The sequence below is a fragment of the Cupressus sempervirens genome, chromosome 7 (genome assembly GCF_028749045.1).
Source record: "Cupressus sempervirens isolate cs-2001-9-10 chromosome 7, ASM2874904v1, whole genome shotgun sequence".
Lineage (NCBI taxonomy): Eukaryota > Viridiplantae > Streptophyta > Pinopsida > Cupressales > Cupressaceae > Cupressus > Cupressus sempervirens.
Genome location: NC_143124.1, coordinates 613,120,803 through 613,148,209, shown reverse-complemented (window position 1 = coordinate 613,148,209; position 27,407 = coordinate 613,120,803).

The window sequence follows — 27,407 nt, the reverse complement described above, 5'->3', positions numbered from 1 at the left end:
CCAAAATATGCCATGATGTTTAGGTCAATGGAGAATCCTAACATTTGATCACCTTGTGGTAAATCTTCATGAAGCTCAAATAATTCTATGATGGCATCATCATTTTCAAACTAGTCAAATTTTGGTGTTCCTTATTGGTCCCAATCACTAAGTTTGGGGTAAACTAGTGAAATGCCATCATCAATGTTGAATAAGCTTTAGTCAAAGGCAAGGATATGGGCATCACTATAAAAAGGATCATAAGTGCCATGTTTACATGTGGGAGGGCTTGGGTCCCAAAATATTTTGTCACAAGATTCTAGATGAACTAAAGGGCCAATAGAATTTCTAGTGATGTGCTTATCCTATATGGATAGTTCATCAAGATCAAAGATGTGGTCAAGGCCAAAGGAGTTATCAAGTCATCAATGTTGGATGCACCAGCTCTATGGTCACAAGTTGGGTGTTCTTAGATGCCTTTTCATCATTTGAAATATTCACATTCTTAGACAAGGATGACTTGGTACTAGAGAGACCAAAAACAAATGGTTTGAATCCAAGTCCCAAGCTACGAGGTCATCTTGATATAGTGGTGGGCTAAATAATTCCTTTCTTTTGAGGTCCTAGGCCACTAAATCTATCATATACATTTTTCTACATGATGGTGAATCTAGTTTCATACTTTTTGAAGGCTATAGGAGTAGTTTCTTGTCCTACTTTATCCTTTTCAATCCATATAGATGTATTTTCATAGACATGTTCTTCGCATACCACTAGAGAAAGTCACAAAAGCTTTCTTTTAAAATGTGAACTTAGGCTTGCTCTACACAAGCTATGGTTTACCATATGACTTAGGAGAGAGAGGGAGTTTCCCAACATAAAAAGCATGTGACATGAAATACTCACCACAACCTTGGTCTTCAATTTTGAGCTTTCCTTTGAATGTAGGCATGAGTGTGGAAGGATCAACATGTTTGGAGGACTTGAGTTGATTTTTTGCATTATTTTTTGGGACATGGTATGTAATGGTTCCTCTAAGACTAGCACAAAATTGGAATGGGTCTGAATCACCAGGGATTCTAACCCCTACATTGTTATAGGAAAATTCTATGCATCAGTGGTATGTAGAGGGCACTGCTTTCATAGCATGGATCCAAGGGTGTCCTAGTATCATGTTGCAATTTATTTTGATATCTAGGACCTAGAATAATATATTCTCAGTAGTTGGACCAACTCTAATGGGTAATATTATGATTCCCTTGGAGAAGTGTTTACAATCATCATAGGCCTTTATGGAGATTCTTTGAGGGGGATCTACATCTTCTTTAGAGTAACCTAGACCCTTGACAACTTTAAGGGTATAGATATTTAGTCTCACTACTCCATCTATAAGGACACATCTAACTTTGGCATTATAGATAAAGATTTTAAGATGAAGGGGAACAATGTGGTTGGGCCTATCCTTAGGAATACCTCAAGGGGAAAAGATGATATGTTGTGATGTGGATAGGTTCCCAACCATGGCTTGGAACTAGGCAACATCAATGTTATCTGGGACTACTAACTCTTTAAAGGTTTGATCCAAGATTTTTAGATGTTGGGGAGACAAATGAAGTAGGTCCAAGATGGATATTTTCATAGGGGTCTTTCTAAGCTATTCAACAAGGCTATAATCAAATGAAGTAGGAGAATTAGGTCTAGTAAGGATAGCAGGTCTAGAAGAAGCTCTAGGTAGGGTGATCTTAGTATGATGCATAGTGACAATGTAATGAAGGTCCTCAGCCTTTTAGGTGAATGTGGATATGTGGGAGTTAAAATTATTGAAGTAGCTGAAGGTGTATATTATCAAAAAAAATTGTACCCTTGTCCAAAGTTTATAACTAAGGACAACCTTGTGAAACATGGAAACAACCTCCAAGCTATGGGACTTGAACTACGAGGTTGAATCTCCAGAGAAGGCTGGCTTCCTTTACTATTAAGATGCACCTAACTACTCTTGGAGAGGAAAAGGGATATGGAATGCATGAAAGAAAAATATACCTATTCTAACCTAAGGGGGTGATGTACCAAAATAGAGTGTTCAAAACAGTCTCTTCCCATAAGTGCACTATTGAACCATCATAACACCAAAAGATATACATATCCAGACTTGTTTTAATCTAACAACTACACACGGATCAAAAAACCCAAATAAATGACATAAGGAAGAAGGGAATTCACTTATATATTATTTATATGACAAAAGAGATACAATCATGCAAGATTGCAGATATCCATAGTACACCAATGAGAGGCAAATAATTCTTGCACTATACGTCAATGGTCAAAGGAGATAAGGTAGAATGCCATACAATTTAGAGGCAAAGGTGATTTATAGTAGCAAGCTAGAGCAATGCTAGAGAAATGGAGAGGGTTTGACATAAAAAAATTTACAAAACCTTCTTTTATAGCTCAAGCATAATTGAGATTTTTCTCCCTGAAGTTACTTTACAACCATTACCATTAAGTCTTGTAGAGAAAAATCATGCAGATTTAGAGAAAACCCTATCTTGGCATAGATTCAGATGCAATGAAATCAAATATCTTGCTAAAATAGGACCCTGAGAAGATAAAAAAATGCCATTAAACTAATCTAACCAAGTAGATTGATAAAACTAGAGATATTGGAGAGTGGTTGAAATTGATTAGGAAGATTAGATTGTGCAAGAAAACTTGATTCCCTTTGTTTTTGGCTCATGAATCAGAAAAGTTAGTAGGTCAACTAAATTCTGCAACCAAGATGGCCACATAGACCAATAATTGTATTTCATTCTACCACCTTGTGAGGTCTCCATGCAATTTAACTATATTACTTACCAACTACACAACCTTTCCAACATAACTATGATATCACATAACTATTAGCCCTAAATGCTAATGCTAACTATAGCCTTATCTCGTTAGGCCCACAAGGACACATGTCCTTCAAGAATTTACCTACATTCATTAACATCCTTGCATCTTCATAAAGTAGGGAGGCACCTACCATAGATCATCTTTGATCTGACGATAGATGAAACATGGACCACCATTTGTGAATGTTGTCAGAGCTTGACCAATGAAGTCCCTCCTATACACCACCTCATTAGATACATCAAAACAATCACATCATGACCCACAGAATAAAATTTGACCCCACCAATCCACATGACATGATGGTTCTTGCTCACATTGTCAAAGGGTCTGACAAAACATAGAATGTGGGAAAGTGCTAGCTAATGAAATTGCCAACTTGACCAATAGCTCCCTTTTTTTGGCTTACAAAAGAAAATGGAACCACATACCACATGGTAGCAAGGCACTTACCTTCATTGTGTAAGGTTCATGCACTTTGAAGAAGCAAAAAAGTGTTTGACATAGATCATGAAAGATCTAATGGTGAGGAAATTGCAGGCCCATGGAAACATTAAAGTACATAGTCACTTAGGGATAAGGAAATACATTAAAGTTTTATTTCATTTATTTTCTTAGTTCCATGTAATTTAAATAATTAAAGGTGGGAAGCGACTATTGGGTGGGCCTAGACATTTGAATTCAAATATTTTGTGGGAAGGAAAATATGGTTCACATTTTAGGCAACTTAGAGGGGATGCAAGCTTGCTATGCATAAGACCAGTGGCCTGAAGCATCTATTGGGCTATAGAGTCATAGACATGAAGATTTGAACATAGTAAAACACCATAACCCTAACCCTATTTCTCTGCAACCTTCAAAACTTTAAGATCTTTTATCCTCCAAAGGGACAACCTATGCTCATGCACTTATTGGAAAGCAATAAAACTATTCTAATATGTATAAGAACCTTTAACCTCCTCTTAAAAGCAAGGTTTAAGTTGAATCAAATTGATTGAGATTCGTAGAACTTCACCATTAGGCCTAGATAGTTGAAAAGCATTGGCCTCTTTGCAATTGGTGATAATATATGGGCCACTCCATGTCACATCAAATTTAGAGTGCCTACCTAGCTTAGCCCTATCAGCATCCTATTTGAGGACAAGATCTCCTTTTTTAAAGATTCTAGCTGTAGCCTTCTTGTCAAAACTTCTTTTGACCTATTGCTGATGTACCTCAAGTGTATGCATAGCTTGCTATTGTTTTTCCTCTAGTTCCATTAATTTCAGCGATTGTGACTATCATAGCACCACCTTTAGCTAGCTCCAATTAATAAGCTAGTTCAAAAGAAGTAAATTCAAGTGAAATAAGAAGCCTTGCTTCCCTTCCATATACTAGCATGAAGGGTGAGTTCTTAATTTCTCTCTTGGGTGCGATTCTATTAGCCCAAAGGGCCATTTTCAACTTAGAATGCCAACATCTTTGATTGTCTTCAATTTTCCTTTTCATTATTTTGATGAGGTTCTTATTAGAGGATTTTTCAAAGCTATTCCTCTGGGGGTAATAATTTGAGGAAGTTCTCAAATATATCCCATATTCTAGAGCCCATGAGCATATATGATTTCTAGTAAAATATTTGGCATTATCTTATATGATGGTCGATGGAATGCCAAATCTAGTCACTATTGCATCAAGGTACTCAACCACTAAAGCTTCTATTGCATTGCTTAGAGCTACTACCTTTGTCCATCTTGTGAAATAATCCATGGCTACCAAGATCCATTTGTGACTAGAGCTAGAAGGAGGATTAATAGAGCCTATGAAATCCAATCCCCATTGAGAAAAAGGTTGGTCCACTTGAATGGGATGAAGAGGAAAGGCTGCAAGCTTTTTCTTACTAGAGAAGAAGGCACATTTCTCACATTTCCTCACATGTTTGTGGAAATCATCAAAAAGAGTTGGCAAATAATAACTAGTCCTTATTATCTTCATCATTATAACCCTTGTTGAGAAGTGGCCAATATTAGGCCCATCATGGGACTCTTTTAATAGCCTGCTAATCTAATTTGTTTTGATACATCTAAATTGGACTACATTAGAATCTTTCCTAAATAATATTCCATCGGGATAGACTAAAATCTAAATTGTCTTCTCTTAGCTCTATTCAGGCCACATGGATATCATCCCTCTACCAAGAAAGTAGTCATATTATGCAACCAATCATTCTAATCTTCATTCTCTGTTGGTTGCTCATTCTATATTAAGAGGGCAGCTCCCTCTTGTGTCCCAAAAGAAGAGACCATTTTCTCTTATAATCCCCTACCTCTCACAAGTTTGGTGATCCTAATATCAATGTCATATTCGATGACTTTTGTGATCCATCCAACTCTTTTTTCATTGATATCCTTGTTCAAAAAGAACTCCTTCACACTGGCATGGGGTACTAACAAATGGATCTTGTTATGAGATAGAAGGTGCTTGAATTTCTTTAGGGCTCTAATTGCTACAAGGGCTTTCTTCTATACATAACTATATTTTCCCTTGTATTCCTTAAACCCTTCACTAAAGAACACAATGGGAAGCTCCAAATTCTCATCATTCAACTATGTTAGAATAGCCATTATACTTGATTCTCCTCCAAGGGAGTAAAGGATGAAGTATCTATCAAACTTGGGATTGACAAGAGTGGGAGTTGATGCAACCAATTTCTTAATCTCTTCAAAACTAGCTTTCCCCTCCTTGGTCCAAGTAAAAACCATGTTCTTCTTTGACATAGCTATGAGAGGCTTCACCATGGAGTTAAGGTCAAGTATGAACCTTCTTATGAAGTTGATCCTACCAAAAAATCTCTATAACCCTTTCTTATGATTGGGAAGTGGAAGAGAGAGAATTTCTTCTACTCTCTTTATATCTGTCGTTAACCCATCTCTTGACACAATATTTCCTAGGAGCTTTCCTTGGTCAATGATAATCACACACTTCTTGGGATTTAGGGACACACCATACTCTCTACATCTTTCATATATCTATCTCAAATGATCAAAATGATTTGTTGCATGTTTTGAGAAAATAATTATATCATCAAGATATACTAATACAAAATTTTATAGCACACCCTTGAAGGCCATTTCCATTGCCTTTTAAAATGTGGCACCTACATTATTTATCCAAATGAAATCTTACAATAAGCAAAGGTACCCCATTTGGTGGTGAATGCGGCCTTACATCTATCTGACTCTTGGACTAGCACCTAATTATAGCCTGAAAAGCCATCTAAGAAAGAAAACTTTTCTAAGCCACTAACCTTGGATAGAATTTGTTCCATAGAAGGAAGGGGATGGTGACCTTTAAGAGAATCCTTATTAAGATCCCTAAAATCTACACATAATTTTATTTCTCCATTCTTCTTTCTAATAGGAACAAGATTGGCTACCCATGAAGAGTGCTTAATAGGAAAAATGATATTGGCCTCTATAAGTTTGGATAGTTCATTTCTCATTAAAGGTTCAATCATTGGATTGACTAGCCTTTTCTTTTGTCTAATAGGCTTAGCATCATGGTTTAAATCTATGGTATGCCAAAATAAATTTGGGTCGAAACCCTTTAAGTCTTCATATGTCCAAGAAATAACATCCTTGAATTGTTGACATAAATTAATGAAGACTTTTTGTTTAGCATTAATGCATACCTTTCCCAAGTTAAGAGTCATTCGATCAACAATAGTGATAGGTGTGTAGTCATCTTTCTTTGCGGTCAAGTTTGAACCTTTTCCTTTTGCTTGATCATAAAAGTTGAAAATGTCCTCTAAGGTGACTAGACCTTTAGGAAATTTGTTGGAGTTTAGGTTCATAAACTGGTCCCCATAATGACTTTGTAGTTTGGACTTATTTCTAGTAGAGAACTCTACTTCATTATGTAGGAAATTAACAATCTGTAAATCGGAATCAAACACTTACCCATTTGTGCAATTATTTGGGATGACAAACCTTAAAAAAATTATAATTTGTTGCTTCTTTTCATCAGTAACATGCTCTAGTATATCATAATGAGCACCAATGGTTGCAAGCCTATTAGCATGTTTGTTTTTGTTTCTTGGCACACTTTGAGTATAGAAACCCTGAAAGCCTTCAAGTAGATCTTGAACTCTATGTTTGTATGATTTGAGAAGATTTTTCTTTGTGATATTCTGATTTCTAACATGATTAACAATCAACTCACTATCCCCATATACATTTATGAGTTTGATGCCTATCCTTTGTGCCTATTGGAAACCTTGGATCAAAGCTTTGTATTCTACCACATTATTGGTACAACTAAATTGGATCCTAAAGGAGAAGTATTACCTTACTTGTGTAGGAGAAATCAACATCACACCAATCCCTGATCCATTCTTATTTCTTGATCCATCAAAGTACATACTCCATATCCCGCTCATATCATCTTTGGTTTTCATAAAATTAGGAACTAAAGCCCTTCCCTGATATACAATATGTATCAAGGCCTATCTCAAGGATTTTTGACATAGGTTTAAACTATTATGAATTAGCTTGTTCATGTAAAATAAAATTAGGTATCTTTTCTAGAGAAGTGGTAGGATCATTCACTATGTCATTCTCATGCACTTCTAGGATAGTACAATTCATATTAATGAGATTAGGGGTGTAGGATTCAATATGATGGAGGGCTAGAGGTTTTATTTTGATTGAAGCTTTGGTCCCATATCTTGTTCTAAAGAACATGTATGACCAATCAAAAGATATGTAAGCACCTATTAGTATAGTGAAGTCTCTTGAAAGATAAATGGCAAAGTGTGGTTTGACTTCAATAATTGATTTTTTTGAGTTATAGTACAACCAAGGCATGCATGTAGGGCCATTTACACATTTCTAAGGATCCCTATAGTATTAATAGTACTACCATCCAACTATAATACATCCCTAATAATTGGTTCATATTTCATCTCCAAAGCATCAGCAACACACTTGGGCATAACTAAACTACTAGCCCCTAAATCAATCATGCAATTGTGGACTAGTTTATCCCCTATAATTAGAGAAACATAAAATGGAGGGGGTATAAAATTTTTACTTTTTTCCACCTCCATTTATGGTTTTATTAGACTTGTAGAACTTTCTTCTCTTGATGGCTGATCCTTTGGTTCAATGCTCTCCAATTCCTGCTACAACAACTTCTTTTGTATGGATATAGCAGCAACAACATCCCACATGGAAATATTCACATTTGTCTTCTTCATCTAATCTACCACACTAAATGAGACATTAGGTGCTCTAGTAGAAACATTGAGAACTTCATGTGTAGGAGGTTGAGATGAAACAACCTAAGGATTACTCACATCTCCTCTACTATTATTTTGTCTTTGTTGTTGAGGAACACTAGGTTGGTAACTAGCTGCTTGTATATGAGGCATTGCATTTGATGTTGAAGTTTGATTAGGAGGAGGAGTAGCATCTTCAATAAGTCTTCTTTTTCTGCTAGTGTTGTGAGCAATGGAATCCTAGTTTACATTATAATGTTCCTCCATTTGATAATTCATAAAGGAGCAATCACCCTGTCTTTGTATATATAAGGCATCTCTGGATTGGATCTCCTTGTATGATTGTTCTATTGTAGGCTCTTGAGTGGTCAAAGACAAATAATATTCAACCTTTTGACACATGCAATAGGTGTAGGAGTAGTTGTAGGAGGGATATAAATCTTGATCTTGGCTCATATTGTTTTGAGGAACTAAAGCCCTACTTTGATTTGTATTTGAAGTAGAGGCATGACTACTCTACGTACTCTGATCAAAAGAGTTGTTCCCATAATTATAATTTGGAGGAATACCATTTTTTGGATTTTGATATTGTAATTAATTAACCTTACTACCTTGAGCTTTCTTCCTTTCCAAAGTCACCACCTTGTTGCTCATCTTCTACATCACAGAGAAGCTATCCTCTAGCTTTTTCTCTTGGCCTTGCTATCTTTTATCTATGTTGGAGCCCTGATCACACAATCTTTGGTCACTCAACATAAGGGCTTGCATCATGCCCTTCAATTCTTTGAACTCACTCAAATATGTGGAAGCTTGAGGAGATAGAGAAAGGGGTAGTGGTGTGGAAGTTGTAGGAATAGGGACCATTGCAAGTTGGTGATTTGAGACATGATGGAAGAAAGGCATAGGAGGCCTTGGAGCTAACTTATCTGCCTATATTAGGATATTTTCTACTTTTATTTCTATAACATAAGCATCAGGTAAAGTGTCTCCTCCCATAGTTTGGATTGTGGTGGCAATGCCATTGTTAAAAGCTCTGAGGTAATGCAAGAAGGCATTACCAGGGGTAGGCTTCACTAAAGTAGGTATTCTATCCCATGTCTTTTGAAATCTATAGTTGAAATCAGTCATACATTCATGGGGAGCTCTTTTTATACTAGTCAACTATTCTAAAAATGAAAAATGGTCACTTTTGTCCTCAAAGTGTTTACATAGTGCTGCTCCTAATCCATCCCAATTTTTTATAGAACCATGAGCCAAACCTCTATACTATTGTAGTTATTTTCCTTTAAAGGATGAGGCTAGAAGCCTAATGGAAACATCATCTTCTGTAATACCATGGATATTGAAGACATTTTCAACTTCTTGAATGTGTTCTTAGCGAGAGATACAAGTTTCACTAGTAAATTCAGGTATACTTTTAAGTGCAGTTATTGGTATGTCATGTCTTTGAGCCAATAAAAGAGGACTTCCACCATTAAAGGTGGAAAAAGCATATGTTTTGGCCATATAAGCAAGTGTTCTATTGATATGAGCTGATGATATTCTAGATTAAGACCTAATAACAAGAGGAGTGGAAATGGATCCTATAGGGGTATGTGTTTCCTTTATACTCCTAACTGGTGACCAAGACAATCTAGTCTTCTTCCTTGTAGGATTTGAAAATGAAAGCTCTTGATAATAAAAGTTACCTCTAGAAGATGCCCTTATTTTAGCTTTGGGCATGAATCAAAACAACTTGGTTTGAGCCAGATGTGAAGGGTGTAGAGACATACAACACTAAGAGAAACACTATCTTCTTAGAAACCATCATTTTGATACCAGTAGACTTAAAATTTTCTAAATATAGTCCCACAAGGCATGCCAAAAATTTTTGTCAAAAAATTTTGCATCCTTGTCCAAATTTTTTACCTAAGGAAAACCTTATGAAACATGAAAACAACCTCTAAGCTATGGGACTTGAACTATGAGGTTAAATCTCTAGAGAAGGTCAGATTCCTTTACTATCATGATGCACCTAACTACTCTTGGAGAGGAAAAGGGAGAAGGAGTACATGAAAGAAAATCTACCTATTCTAACCTAAGGGGGTGATGCACCAAAATAGAGTGTTCAAACTAGTCTTTGCCCATAAATGCACTATTGAACCATCATAACACCAAAAGATATACACATCCAAACTTGTTTTAATATAATAGCTACACACAAACCCAAATAAATGACATAAGGAAGAAGGGAATTCACTTATATATCATTCATAGGAAAAAAGAGATACAATCATAAAAGATTGTAGATATCCAAAATACACCAATGAGAGGAAAATAATTCTTACACTACACATCAATGGGTGAAGGAGATAAGGCAGAATGATATACAATTCAGAGGCAAAGGGGATTTACAGTAGTAAGCTAGAGAAATGCCAGAGAAATAGTTAGGGTCTAACCTTAACAAAATTTACAAAATTTGCCTTTATAGATAAAGCATAATTGAGATATTTCTCTCTAGAGTTATATTACAAGCACTGCCATTAAGTCTTACATAGAACAATCATGTCGATCTAGAGAAAACCCTACCTTGGCATAGATTCAGATGCAATGAAATCCAATATCTTGCCAAAATAGGACCCTGAGAAGATAGAAATGTTTCCATTAAACTAGTATGACCAAGTAGATGGATAAAACTAGAGATGGTGGAGTGTTTTGCTTCATTTACTAGGTGCGCCATTGATTGGAATCAATCAGGAAGATAAGATTATGCAAGAAAACTCAATTCCATTTATTTTTGGCTTGTCAATCAGAAAAGTTAGTAGGTCAATAGAATCCTAAAACCAAGATGGCCATGTGGACCAATAATTATATTTTTTTCTACCACCTTGTGAGGTCTCCATGTGATTTAACCATATTACTTAGCAACTATGCCAAATTTCAAACTTAACTACGATGTCACATAACTATTAGCCCTAACTGCCAACACTAACTATAGCATTATCTCCTTCAGCCAACAAGGACATGTGTCCTTTGAGAATTTCCATACATTCATTAACATCCTCACATATTCATAAAGTGGGGAAGTACCCACTATAGATAATCTTCAATTTGATGGTGGATGAAACATAGACCACCCTCTGCATATGTTGTGATAGCTTGGCCAATGAAAAGTGCCTCTTGTATGCCAACTCATTAGGTACATCAACACAATCACATCGTGACCCATATAATAAAATTTGACCCCACCAATCCACATGGCACAATGGTGCTTGTCTGCATTGTCAGAGGGTCTAACAAAACATAGAATATGGGAAAGTGACAACTAATGAAATTGCCAACTCGACCGATAGCTCCCTATTTATGGCTCACAAAAGAAAATGGACCCACATACCACATGGCAACGAGGCACTTGCCCACATTATGTACGGGTCATGCACTTTGAAGAAATGGGAAAGTTCCCACTGTAGATCATGAAAGATTTCACAGTGAGGAAGTTGTGGCCCTATGGAAACATTAAAGTGTGTAGTCACTTAGGGATAAGGAAATACATTAAAGTTTTATTTCATTTATTTTCATATTTCCATGGAATTTTAATAATTAAAGGTGGGAAGTAACCATTGGGTGGGCCTAGACATTTGAATTCAAATATTTGGCAGGGAGGCAAATATGGTTAATAGTGTAGTCATATCCCATGCATGTGTAATTCACATTAGCTTGTGAGTTTGAGTTTGAACTAGAGGAATTTTATTTATCATGATTACCTAAAGGATCTTTAAAAATGGTTTGATCAGAGTTAGATGCTAGCAATGAAGGATTTCATGTTTGAGCTGAAAACATGAGGTAGTTTTGTGTCCTCTAGTATGGTAATAATCACAAAATTTGTTTTCATCCCACCATTCTAATTTTTTTAGTGGCTCATCCTTGATTGAGGGTAATTTCAAGAAGTTATTACTCGTTAATTTTTGAAGTGCAGCATCGAGAGGTATCCCCAAGGGTGTGAATTTACTATCCTTGGTTCTAGGACATCTTTGAGGTTTTTCCTACATGGAAGTTTTAGTTTTTTTATTGTTGAGGTGATTTTTGATTGGGAGTTTGTGAATTATTAGGATTTGCATCTTTCAAAGTCAGTTAAGGTTGTGTTGCACTAATTTTTCATGCATCCACAATGCCATCATCACATTATTTTTTTTGGAGTAAAAATTTTCCTTGTCATTAGATGAGTTGGTGTTTGTGTTTTCCTTGTTCATTTTGAGGATTCCCTTATGGATAAGAGAATCTTCAATACTACCCCCTTTTCTCATTAGCTTGGAAATGGTGCTTGGACTTTTGATCTCGAGTTCATACATTAAATTGGGGACTAGGTTTTCAATACATAGATTAACCTATTGTTCTTCAGGAATGTTTAGTGAGCATTGACTAACTAAGTTTCTCTAGTGTAATAAGAATGTGATAAATAGTTCTCCCATCTTCTATTTAGTTGAGTACAAATCAAAAAGTGTCACCTCATTTTTAATGTTGAAGGAAAAGTGGTAGATGAACTTGTCTTTTGATTCAGACTAAGATTTTGTGTTACTAGGAAGTTTGGAATACCATTCAAGTGTGAGACCACGAAGAAAAAGATAGAATAATCTCTTGAGGTACGTGGGCTCATCACTAAGTTGAGTACAAGAGGTACAAAATTATTTGTTGTGATCAAAAAGGTTGTCTTTTCCTCGATGTTTTTCAAATCTAGGTGCCTCAAAATGCTTTAGGAAAGGAAGTAGATATAGACTTTTATCAAATGGATTAGGATGTAAGTCCTTTTCTATATATAGAGTCTACTTTATCTAGACTTCCAATGCCTCAACTTGTTTGGAATTTTTTTAAATTGTTGTAATAAATCTTCATTAGGGTTTTGCATGATAGTCTTCTCTTCAAGTCTTTTGTGTCTATGAGTAGATCATTTACTATAGTGACAACTATGTCTACTTTGCTATGATATTTCTATGTATGAAGAGTCGAGTGATGTGTCACTAGGTGGTAGAGGTATGTTAGTAACTTGAAGATAAAAGGGTCATTGTTGTGATACAAGTTTGGGTACTTGTTGTGGTATTGATTACAATTGTTGTATCATGTGTTGTTGTTGCATCACTTGTAGTTTTTGTTGTGCCATTTTTTGTGATTGTTGTTGAGATACCTCTATTGGTTATATGTGAGACCATGTATGCGACTATTGTTGTAGGGGTATCTGTTGAGGTTGCTATGGCATATGTTGTTGTTGTTGATAGGCAATTTGTTTCTCAAGGCATCTTTGGTATTCCAACTATTGTTTTAGTTGCTCCTTTTTTTTAGCAAATATGCCTTGTTGTTGTTGGAATTATTATCGGTACATTTCATGAAATTCAAGTGGATTTACATTGGATTTCATGTTAGGGATGTTGGATGCTTGTACCACTTGACGTTATTGTTGTGTTGTTGTCGATATGTTGAATGTGTGTTAAGTGGATTTTTAGTTGGTTGTGTATTAGAAATGTTTCCTTGTACCACTATACATTGTTGTTGTCTTGGAATTTGGTTATGTCCTTAAGAATTGAACATCATGTTTGAGTTGTTGTTTTGATACCTTTGTGTGTTAGATGTTTCTCCTTGGGATATCATATTGATTTGGCAATGAGACATGTTCCTTTTGGGAATGGGTGAAATATCAATAAGGCTCTTCCTTTGTATGTCCATAGGGATTGTTGTAATTGATGTTTCACATGGTGTACTCATGGAAGGTTCCATAACATTTGATGTCATAACATTTGGTAAAGTTAAGAGAAAGGGTGCACTTTGTTGATTTTCTTCCAAAGGAGGGATGTTTGGCATCCCTATAGTGCACGTCCATTTAGGCATGTCTTATTGTTGCATTATGTGATTAAGATAAAGTCTTAATGTCCTTTTGGGATATTTAGGAATAGTCTTGTTTCCATTTATTGATGGTGGTTCATCAAACAAGGGATTGATGTTGATCTGTTCAAACATACTTTGGAGGATTTCAATGGTTGATTCTTGATGGAATCTTATAGGTGTCATCATTGTGTTTAAAAATTCCAAAGGTTGTTTTCCCTTTTATAAGTCCAAATTAATCATGGGTTGTATATTTTCAAGTGTTGGGTTGGTTTGATATTTGGACTTAGGTCCCTCTAAGTGTGGATTAAATTTGACAATTTTTTGGGTTGCCAAAAGTATGAAGTTTTTTTGGAAAGTCTTATCATGGAAAACCCTAGCAATTTCTTCATCATTGATGTTATAATCTATGTTAGAATCATCACTTAGGTGAAAAATACCTTTTATTTTTAGAGGATTAAAGGTACTTGTGTTAGGTTTACTGAATTCAAATGGATGAGCTTCTTCATCTTCAGGAGTTATAGGCACACTTCCACATCCGAGTGATATAGGTACAAATATGGGTTCAAAATTAGGACTCCATTGAACCATTATATGTGTAGGGGAAGTTCTTAAAGTAAGCCTCATATTAGGTGTATTTTTTAGTGTTTTTGGTGTCATTCTTTGGTGGTTATGATCTTGTAGATACATGCTTAAGGGGTCCACAAGTAAAGCTTTTGATGCTTCAATTTAGTCTTCATCAAATGTTTTTTGGGGTTTTCTATTCTTCTTTTTCCTTGGAAGAGTTTTAGGTTATGTTTTGGGCTATGTTTATACCTCAAAAAATAAGGGTTGATAAAGTGCTTTAGGTATTTGAGCTAATTGAGTCCTTGTAAGTGTTGACATGATACCTAAGGATGTAGATGCAATGGAGAAAGCCCTAAATGGAAACTCTTCCTTCCAAGTGTGCACCTAAACAACCCACTACACTCAAATAGTACCAAGTGTGCCCTTGGTGTACTTGGGGCCCTAAAGGTAAGCATTTGGTAAGAAGAAGGTATGTAGTTGGTGAAAAGAGGTGTTAAGGTGACTAAAATGCAGAATGTGAATGACTTGAGTGTTTTTACATGTTTTCTAAGGTTTAGGGGTGCAATGCAAGCTATGGAAGTGAAAATTAGGGTTTTGAAACCTAGAATGAAATCCCTAATTACCAAGTGCTCTCTAAAACTACCAAATATGCACTAAAACTACTAATTGCACACCTAAAGTGTGCAGTTGGTAAAATAGGGGTGCAGTTGGTAAAATAGGGCAAAACTTGGAAATTTGGAAGTGGGTATGCAAGATATTAGTTTGTTTGGATTTTTAGGTGTTTGGGATATTATGCAATATGAGGAAGTGAAAAATTATCTAGGGTTTTGATATGCAAGATGAAAATGTCCTAAGGGAAGGATGCAAATGAAAATGAAAATGATGTTTTGGATTTTGATTAAAGGGGTTGAAAATGACCTTATGGTATGTGAAATGAAGATTAGGGTTAGACTTTGGACTTTGAAATTATGTTGGAGGTTGATGTATGTAAGTTGGATCATGCAAAAGGAGGTGTGCTGAGGTTGATAATGATGTTTATGATATACAAAAATAGGGATATGAGATCAAGAGGACAAATTGGTTGATATGCAAGTTGATAGGGTTTGATATAAGAAATGATGCTAGGGTTTTGGACAAAGCAAGATGGAGGGGAAATGAAACCAAGTTAAGTAAAAATGACATTTAGGGAGATTAGGAATGTGATAATGCTATGCCAAGGGTGTATGCAAGATTTTGTACTTAGGGTCAAGTCTTTGGAAAGTATTTTGTCTAAGAGTTTTACCTTGTGAAGATGGACTTTGAATCTTGACCAAAAAGAGATAAAAAGACAAAAAGATCAAGTTGATAAAGATGACAAGGTAAAATCCGTCAAGACATAGATAGATTTTTTACCAAATAAAAATGATAAAAATGACAAAAGGACTAGTGAAGATCCACCATCTATCAACACTAGGAGATACTTTAGGAACCATACTTTGCTCTAATTTTTGACTATGTTCAAAGGTTTTGGGTTCAAAATGGTGTTTAGGGTGATCAAAATGATGGTTATGCTATTAAAATATGCAATATTCAAAGGTCTTAGGATGCAAAATTAAGTTTTGGTGCAAGATGTTTTTTGGGTCATGTGTAGAATGAGGACCTACAAAGACTTCTAGATGCAGTTTTAGGGTCCCAAAATGCAATTTAGAGGCCCAAAATGGTCATGTAGCTACCCATGTGTGCTCTTATAGTACCAAGTACACTCCACAACACCAAATACACCTATGGTACACTTGGGGCCAGTTTGAATGTAGCCCAAAATGTAGTTTGGAGGCCCAAAATGGTCATGTAGGTACCTAAGTGTGCTCTGATATAGGGGGGTCTATCCAGGTACCTAAGGACACTTCTAAAGTGATGCAGAAGCATCCAGAGGTATAAGGGGAATCTTGTGTCACCCAAAAAAATGTACTTAGACTTAGTTTTTGTTTCATGTCTTTTCATTTTTGGATACCCATTTGGGTCAAATAAAGGTTCCAACTCTCACAATTCCACTATCAGTGTGTTTGAAAATCCAAAAAAAATAGGAGCATACAATTTGGCCATAATTTTGGTGACCTAGAAGGTTTGAATTTTCCAAATGAATGTAATTGTGATTTAGAGCATTCCAGAAAAAGAATCAGGTCAAAAGGCCCCACGGTTTGAAAGTTATTGCAGTTTTTTGGGTTTTGGAGACCTCATAAGAATGCTTCAAAGTCAAGTTAGGGGCATTAGATGACCTCAAAAAGGGTTGAAAAATGGGGGATGAGCAAAGATCATCCATAGGGATATAGAGCACTTTGAGAGCTTTCCAAAAATGTAAACAGTTCGTCAATCGGACCTACGGTTCAAAAGTTATGCCTCCCAGAAGTTTGGTTACCGTTTCTGGATTCTTCTAGATTTGTGCCAACTTCTACCGCAACTTTCGGAACCTTCTATTTGGTCGGTGGGTGACTAATAGAACTTTCTAGAATGTACTCCTAGTCCTTAACCCTCCAAGGTCTATTTAAGGAGATTTTTGGCATTGTAAAAGGCAGTTCGGAGTGGAGTTTGAGAGGAGGTACTAAAAGGAGAAATTATCTCTAGATTTATGCTATTGTAAGCCCTTAGGGCATGTTTTGAAGATTAGTTTCTCTATACTATTTGTACTATATTATTTTCACATTTAATATAATTTCCCCTTTTCTATTGTGTCCATTCTATTCTTGGGTTGTGTCCCCATCAAGTGGTATCAGAGCTGGTTTTGCTGAGTGTGTAGACAGAGCACCGACTGTGAGGTAGTTTGCACCAGGACTGTGTGGTTATGGGTTCGAGTTAGAAGATGCCTCCATGAAGAGAGTGTGGTGAAAGGGCAAAAGCTATTAATCTTGAGGAGGTTAGAGCCCTCCAAAGGTAGGTACAAGCATTGCAAGAGGAGCTCCGTGGAGGAGCAAATGTTGCCGTAGGTGACAACAGTGAGGATGACAATGAAGAAGAAGTAATGGGACCAGAAGAGGAATTTGATGGGAAAGTTCTGAATCATGTAGAGGAAAGGCTTTTTAGGGCCATTACTAAGTTTGGGACAAGACCTACAATTGAAGTGGGTGTATTTTAAATAAATCTAAAACCAGATGAGTTGATCGATTGGATCAATGAACTGGAAGAATACTTTGAGTATGAGGATATCAGGGACCTAGATAGGATTAAGTTTGCAAAGGCCAAACTAAAAGGCCATGCCAAAATCTAGTGGCAAGAGTTCAACTGGAAAGAAATAGAAGAAGAAAGGAGAAGATCACAAGATGGGATCGCATGGTGGACAAATTGAAGAAGCAATTCATTCCTATGGACTACGAGCTTGATTTGTTTAAGAAGATGCATGGGTTAAAGTAAGCAAGAAGATCAATCCAAGAATATATAGAGGAATTTTACTGACTCTTGATTAGAGCAGGGCATGCAAAAGCAAATAAGGAGAAGGTTGCTCATTATATCAGTGGGTTGCGACCTAACATCCAAGAGGAATTAAGTCTGGTAAGAATGACCAGCATTGAAGAGGCATACCAGTTTTCCCTACGAGTTGAAGAGAAGTTGAATAAAAGGTTTGAAGGAAGACAAAGAGGGCACGGTCAAGGAGGAACGGGAAGCGGTAGATCATCTAGAGGCCGCAATGAAACCCAAAAGAAAAATGAAGATGAGGGTGCTATCAAGAACAAGAGGAATGAGGGTTTCAACCGCTCCCATGACCAAGACTTTGGAAATCAGAGAGGAAGAGGTAGAGGACGTGGACAAGGAAGAGGCGACTTCCATGGTACCTATTTCCATTGCAATGAAGAAGGTCATCGTGCCTTTGAATTCCCTCAATGACAAGGAAGGACAGATAGGAGAGCTGAGGGCCAAGCTAGGGTTGCTCATGTGGATGAGGATGCACAATCATCAGATTCAGAGGATGCAGAGAGAGGAGAGACCTTGATAAATGAAAGAGTCCTACTAAGTGGTGAGATTGAACCAGTAAAACAGAGGAGTTTATTCTGTACCAGATGCAAGTGTGAGGATAAATGTTGTAATGTGATCATTGATGGTGGTAGCACTGATAACTTGGTATCAGAAGAGATGGTCTCTAAGCTGAAGCTCAAGAGGGAGAAACATCCCCAGCCCTATCAGATTTCTTGGGTAAAAGATGATCATAAGGTCCTGGTAAGTGAACAATGTTTAGTGAAATTCAAAATTGGGAGTTACCATGATGAAATTCTCTGTGATGTTATTTCGATGGATGTTTGCCATCTATTGTTGGGTAGACCATGGCAGTTTGATAGACATGCAGTACATGATGGACATGCAAACACATACTCTCTGACAAAGGATGGAGTTCACCACAAATTGAAGCCCATGAAAAAGGAAGGTGAAAAGGTATGTCGTAGTGCTAGGATTTGTCTTGTTGATGGAAGGAAGTTTTTAGATGGCATGAAACATCAGCATATGTGCTATGGTTTGATTCCTAGGAAAGATAAAGAAGGTAGTAGTGAAATACCACTTGAAGTTTCAAATTTACTAGGGGAGTTTGGAGATATTATCTCTCATAATGTTCCAGATGGATTGCCACCAATAAGACAAATTAGTCATCAGATAGATCTGATTCTAGGAGCTAGTTTTCCAAACAAGGCTACTAAGAGGATGACTCCTACTAAAATAGAGGAGCCACATAGACAAGTTTAGGAGCTGTTGATAAAGGGCTTGATTCAAGAGAGACTGAGTCCATGTGTAGTACCTATAGTACTTGCACCAAAGAAGGATGGAGAGTGGAGGATGTGTATAGATTCTCGAGCTATAAATAGGATAACCATCAAGTACTAGTTTCCTTTGCCAAGGATGGATGACCTTATGGACTACTTGAGTGGAGCTTAGTACTTCACAAAGATAGGTCTGAAGAGTGGTTATCATCAGATATGGATTCGAGAAGGAGATGAGTGGAAAATAGCCTTCAAGACCAAGGAGGGTTTTTATGAGTGGTTAGTCATGCCCTTTGGACTGACGAATGCCCCAAGCACCTTCATGCGGCTCATGAATGAGGTACTTAAGAAGTTCTTGGGAAAATTTGTTATTGTCTATTTGGATGATATTTTAATTTTTAGCAAGACTTTGGAAGAACATTTATTGCATATTCGTAGTGTCCTTGAAAGGCTAAGGGAAGAGAAATTGTTAATTAATCTGAAGAAGTGTAACTTTGCAAAAAGGGAGTTAGTCTATTTGGGGTTTGTTATATCACCTAAAGGTCTCAAAATGGATCCGGAGAAGGTAAAAGCCATCTTGGAATGGCCTACTCCAAGGTCTGCTACTGAGGTAAGATCATTTCATGGTCTGGTTAGTTTTTACAGGAAGTTTATTAAGAATTTCAGTGGCATATGTGCACACCTAATTGATACAATAAGAGGGGATAGAAAAGAGTTCAAATGGACTGTAGCAGCTGTGAGAAGTTTTGAATTGCTAAAGAAGAAGGTAACAGAACAGCCTGTGTTGGCACTTCTAGATTTTAGAAAATGTTCCAGGTGGATTGTGATGCTAGTGGCAATGCTATTGGGGCTGTATTAAGCCAAGAAGGTAAGCCTATTGCATATTTTAGTGAAAAATTGAATGATGCCAAGAAGAAGTATTCTATTTATGATCAAGAGTTCTATGCAATAGTTCAGGCCTTAAAGAAATGGAGGCATTATTTATTGCCAAAGGAATTTGTTTTGTATACTGATCATCAGGCATTATAGTACCTAAATAGCCAAGGTAAATTGAATCAGAGGCATATGAAGTGGGTAGAGTTCTTGCAGAGCTATACATTTGTGTTGAAGCATAGAAGTGGAAAATCTAACAGGGTTGTAGATGCACTAAGTAGGAGATAGTTGTTACTTATAGTAATGCAGGTTGAATTAGTTGGGTTTGATGAACTCAAGAATTTGTACCCCGAGGATCCTAATTTTGCTAAAGCATGGAAAGCTTGTAAAGAACCTGTTGCTGTAGATAGAACCAAGTGGTTAGACTATTTGATTCAGGATGGCATGTTGTTCAAGGGTAGTCAATTGTGCATTCCAAAAAGTTCCATGAGGGAAAATCTGATTAAGCAGAAACATAGTGTAGGGATGGCAGGACATTTTGGTCGAGATAAGACCATTTCCATTCTTAGAGAAAATTATTTTTGGCCTCAAATTTCACAGGATGTGAAGAAGTTTGTACAGAGTTGCCAGGTTTGTCAAGTTGCCAAGGGGTTTAGTCACAATACTGACCTATATCAGCCATTGCCTATTCCATCAAGGCCATGGGAGGACATAAGTATGGATTTTGTTCTTGGATTACCAAGGACACAAAGGGGTAATGACTCAATATTCGTGGTTGTTGATAGGTTCTCCAAAATGGCACATTTCATTCCATGCCACAAAACTCATGATGATGTCCATATTGCAGACTTGTTTTTCAAAGAGGTGGTAAGACTACATGGTCTTCCAAGGAGCATAGTTTCTGATAGAGATACTAAATTTGTGGGGTATTTCTGGAGGACATTATGGAAAATGTTGAGAACAAACTTAAAATTCAGTTCCATGCATCACCCACAAACTGATGGTCAAACAAAAGTTGTAAACAAAAGTCTGGGCAATTTTCTGAGATGTTTAGTTGGGGATAAGCCCAAGGGATGGGATTTGATTATACCACAAGTAGAGTTTTCTTACAATAACTCTATAAATAGGAGTACTGGAAAATCACCATTCCAAATTGTATATGGGAGTAGCCCAAGGACTGCACCAGAGCTGAGGAAGATAGAACAAGGGGAGAGGACAAGTGTTGAAGCTGAGGAATTTGCTAAACATATCAAGCATCTACATGAGGAGGTTCAGGCACACATTACCAAGATGAATCAAGACTATAAAGCTAGGGCTGATCAAAGGAGAAGACATAAGGAATTCCAAGTAAGGGATCTAGTCATGGTGCACTTACGAAAATAAAGATTTCTAGTCGGTACTTACAACAAGCTAAAAATGAAGAAATTTGGCCCCTGCAAAATTCTGAAGAAACATGACTCAGGAAATGCATATGAGGTGGAGCTACTAGATGGTATTCACATTTATCCCATTTTCAACATTGCAGATTTAATAGAGTATCATGATGATGGTGCAGATGAGGTGTTAGAGCCATGTCCAATTCCTACTTCTAAGAAGGAGGAGATAGAAGACATTCTAGATCATCATGTGGGTAGGAGTACCAAAAATAGGTAGTATGAAGAGTATTTGGTCAAATGGAAAGGACGACCGATCGAGGACTCAACTTGGATTTCAGCAGTTGAGGTTTCCCATTTGGGATTTCCTCTACCATTCATAAAGTGACAGGGTCACTTTTTTATCTACCCTGGGTGTCTAATGCAGGAGCATCCAGAGGTATAAGGGCAATCCTGTGTCACCCAAAAAAATGTACTTAGACTTAGTTTCTATTTCATGTCTTTTCATTTTTGGATACCCATTTGGGTCAAATAAAAGTTCCAACTCTCATAGTTCCACTATCAGTGTGTTTGAAAATCCCAAAAAAATAGGAGCATGCAATTTGGCCATCATTTTGGTGACCTAAAAGGTGTGAATTTTCCAGATGAATGTAATTGTGATTTAGAGCATTCCAGAAAAAGAATCAAGTCAAAAGGCCCCACGATTTGAAAGTTATTGTAGTTTTTCAGGTTTTGGAGACCTCCTAAGAATGCTTCAAAGTTAGGTTAGGGTCATTAGATGACCTCAAAAAGGGTCAAAAAATGGGGGACGAGAAAAGCTCATCCATAGGGCTATAGAGCACTTTGAGAGCTTTCTAGAAATGTAAACAGTTCGTCAATCGGAGCTACGGTTCAAAAGTTATGCCTCTCAGAAGTTTGATTACCATTTCTGGATTCTTCTAGATTTGTGGCGACTTCTACCACAGCTTTCAGAACCTTCTATTTGGTTGGTGGGTGCCTACTAGCACTTTCTAGAATGTACTCCTAGTCCTTAACCCTTCGGGGTCTATTTAAGGAGATTTTTGGCATTGTAAAAGGCAGTTCGGAGTAGAGTTTGAGAGGAGGTACTAAAAGGAGAAATTATCTCCAGATTTATGCTATTGTAAGCCCTTAGGGCATGTTTTGAAGATTGGTTTCTCTATATTGTTTTTACTATCTTATTTTCATAGTTAATATAATTTCCCCTTTTCTGTTGTGTCCATTCTGTTCTTGGGTTGTCTCCCCATCATAAAGTTTGAAAATGTTGTTTGGAAGTCCAAAATAGGTTCTTAGACTACCAAGTCTTCTCAAAAAGTACCAACTACATCCATGATGCACTTAGGGATAGTTAGAGTGTAGTTGGTAGTTTCAGAGCGCAGTTGGTAAGATGGGCTAAAACTAAGGTGATTTTGGGTTCTATGGTTTCCAGATTGATGTGACAGTGAGCCAAATGATAGAGAATAGTGCTAGGACTAGGATTAGGGTGCAAAATTATAGTTAGGACACATGGAATGAGGGTTTAAGTGTGTAAGATGAAGGTTGGTATGCAAGGATGCAAGATGGAAGATACAAGATGTAGATTTAGGGCTAAAATGCAAAGACTAGGGGATGCAAAGTTGATTCTATGCAAAGGTGGAATATAAGTCATGCCAAGAACTTCTAAGTTTATAGTTCTTCATGTTTTAAAAGTCTTGAATTTTTTTGGAATTTTTTTGTGTCATGCCCACTATTTAGGGAAAAACACAACTATATTTTTTTTGAAAGGTAATGCTTAGGACATAACATAGTGATCTAAACATTTCTATACTAGGTTGTAGAAGACTAAAAGTCCAAGATACCTATCAATTGTGATTTTATGGTTGCAAAAACATCTTAAATCTTTAAATTAATTGATCCTTGTTAGTGTGGTGAAGATCTCATTCTTACTTATAGGGTAGATACACAAAAGAATTTGATAACATTATAGTATGTTTCTATGATGGTGGTAGAGGCATAGTTCTTACTGGAATGAAAACCACATTCTTTGTTATAGGAATTGGAGTGGGTTGAAGAATACTTTAAGAATCTATTAAGTATTTCTAGACTATATAGTTTATGTAATTAAATTAAAGTTCACTTATGGGACAATTTAGTATATTCATATATTTAATAAATTTCATCACCTTCCAAGATTCCATGTATCCAAGTCAAGATAATGAACAATAAATAAATAATCACTATTCAACCTACACTTATATACCTCAATAATAAATTTAAAATGATAAATCACAAGGTCCAAAGTGTTATATGTTAGCAACATACATCATCTAATTATATTATTTAAGCTATTTAATAGCTAAAATTCTATATATATATATTTTACTAAATATAACATCATGAAAAATACTTACTATATTAACATATGTCTATTATACATACTCCTAGTACCAATTATTTATCCTAACTATTTCACCAACATGTCCCTTTTTATATTAATAGTACCAACTATCTCTTTAACTATTAAATTAAATAACTTGCTAACTACTACCTAGGTAACAATAATTCTATACTCTACTAATATGCCTTAATAAATTCCAAAATCCACATTCACATTAATACTAATTGAAATGCTTCTAACTTTTAACCTACTTATCCTAACACATATCAAAAACTATCTCAAAACACCCATACTATCATTTAACCACTAATAAATAACAAATTTCATCTAACCTATGTTATTATCTTTTAATTTACATCCATTATAATCTACTATATTACATTCTTCCAACTTTCTAACCCCTAACTACAAATCACACCTCACTAACTATCCTAACTATGTTAGGATTAAACCTTAGATAGAAATAAAAATCACATGCAAATATGACCAATATCAAAAAATAATAGATCACATAGAAAAGAACACAAGACACCAAGATTTAATGTGGTTCACCCAAACCATGGGCTACATCCACCAACCAACAAGTCCAATATTATTACAATCCAATGATTACAACTTGATTACAACCATAATCCCTTACAACTTAATACCACCACAAGAACCAATTTTTACATCATCTTATAAAAAAATCCCTAACCCTAAGCCCTTTTATACAAGTATTTTTGTCGCTTTAATGTAAAAACTAGTTACAACATGTCAACCATAAATTGGTGAATATTAGCCATTGGTGAATAGTAGCCCAATTTTATTTTTTTTCAAAAAATTTATGAGGTATGTATAGTACTTCCCTAATTAATCACCACAAACTAAAAATCTCCCACTTGGAGACTGATCCTATAGCAATACTGATACCACATGGGGCTCCCACTAAGTCAAACCACCCTAGACTTTACTATTCTTTTAGTCATGTTCAATCTAGAAGACCAACCAAAGTTGAAGATGAATTTAGCTTCTCCCTGGTCACTACCTTTGTAAACATATCAGTTGTATTTTCATTTGTATGTATTTTATCCAACTTTAATTTTCCATTATCAAAAATGAACTGAATGAAATGGTATCACAACTGAATGTATTTTTTTTAATGTAGAGCTGAATTCTTGGCAAGATGAATGGCACTCTAGCTATCTGCAAAGAAATAATTATCCTCTAATGGTGTCCCAATTCTTCCAAGAGGAACTAAAGCCATATCATCTCCTTGGCTACCTCTATAGCAGCAACATACTCTGCCTCTATAGTGGATTAAGCATTAACCTTCTGTAACCTAGAAACCTAGCTCATGGTTGCCCTGCCAATAGTAAATACATAACCTATAGTACTCTACCTGGTATCAATATCACTTGCCAAATCTAAGTCAACATAGCCCTATAATTTAGTAGTAGAGCCCACAAAGTATAAAAACTTACTAGATGTTCTTCTCAAATATCTAAGAATCCATTTGATTGCATTCTAATGCTCAATTCCTAGATGACTCATATACTTGCTAACAACTCCCACTGCATGTGCAGTATCTAGCCTTGTACATACCATAACATACATCACTTCCTATAATTGAAGCATAGGGTACCTTGGACATCTTATCCTCCTCTTCTTATTTCTTTGGACCTATTTCCTTGTCAACTTCAAATGACCAGGTAAAGGTGTGTTGACAGCTTTAGAATTCTCCATAGAGAAACATTGTAACACCTTCTCAAAATCATCAACCTAAGATAGCATCAATTTTATGTTTTGCCTGTCTCTACAAATCTTCATACCAAGTATTTGGTTTGCTATCCCAAATCCTTCATAGAAAATGCATGTGCTAACTGGTATTTTGGCCCCTTAATGTAATCCATGTTAGACCTAGCTACAAGCATATCATCAACATATAAACATAAAATAATGTAGTTTTTATCATCTTACCTCTTAAAATAAACACAATGATCTGAATAACACCTACTACATCCATGCTCATTCATAAAACTCTAAAATTTTAGATACAATTACTAATATGCTTGCTTCAAGCCATATATACTTTTCTTCAATCTGCACACTAAGTTCTCCTTACCTTTGACCTCAAATCCATGTGGCTAAGCCATATATCTCTTCATCCAAATCAACATGAAGGAAGGATATTTTAACATCAAGCTTATCTAAATGCAAATTTTTAGTAGTCACAATACTTAAACAATATAGATAAAAGTCATTTTAACAACAAGAGAGAATATCTCATCAAAATCAATGCCCTTTTTCTATGCAAATTCTTCTACAACTAACCTAGCTGTAAATATTTTCTTACTTCCATCCTCCTCTTTCAACCTATAAACCCACTTATTCATTGAAGCCTATTTACCTCTAGGCAATTTGCATAAATCCCAAGTCTTATTTTTTAGCAAAGGTTCCATTTCATCTTTCATTGTAGACTCCCACTAACTCTTAGTATCCACCTACATAGCTTCATCATAACATTCAGGTTCACCAACATCTATTAGTAAAATAGAATACAAAGAGGGAGAAAATATTTTTGGAGGTTGACTTAGCCTTATTGACCATCTAATATTCACGAGGTTGTGTGGTATTTGTTGTTGCATCTATTGCACATCATGATGAATTACTGGAACATCATCTTTTCGAGTATCATCCAACATTACATAATCATCTTCTTTCTTCTCATGTTGTTGCAACAAATATTTGTACAACACTTTCTCATTGAATATAACATCCCTACTTCTTACAATTTTACAACATTCAAAATCCCAAATCCTATAACCAAATTCATTAATGCCATATCCAAAAAATACACATTCTTTGACTTAGCTTCTAGCCTGGTTTTATTTTTAGAATCTATATGAGAAAAAGCTTCACAACTAAAGATTTTGAGAAAAGAATAGCTCACCTTCTTACCGGTCCATGCTTCCTCTAGAATACCACAACCCAAAGGATTATATGAACCTCTATTAATCAAATATATAGTAGTATTGACAACCTCCACCCACATGTGTAAGGGAAATCTCATGCTCCTTGCATGTGTAAGGGAAACCTCACTCTCCTTGCACACTCCAGTATAGCCCTATTCATGTGCTCAACCACTCCATTTTCTTGTGGAGTCCTTGGAATATTTTTTTGTCTATGAATACCATTAGTGGAGCAATAATCTTCAAATTCATGACTGTAATACTCACCACCATTATAAGATCTAAGACATTTTAATTTCTTATCAGTCTTATTTTCAACCAAGCATTTCCATTTCTTAAAAGTTTGAAATATATCAGATTTCTATCTAAGAAAATAAAACCATACTTTTCTAGTTGCATCATCAATAAATGTAACATAATAATGAGAGCCACTAAGGGAAGATACCTAAGCTGGTCCCCATACATCTGTATGCTCAAGCTCTAATTGCTCCCTTTTATTTTCTTTACCAGCCTTCACAAAACTCACTCTCTTTTGTTTTCCATATACACAAATTT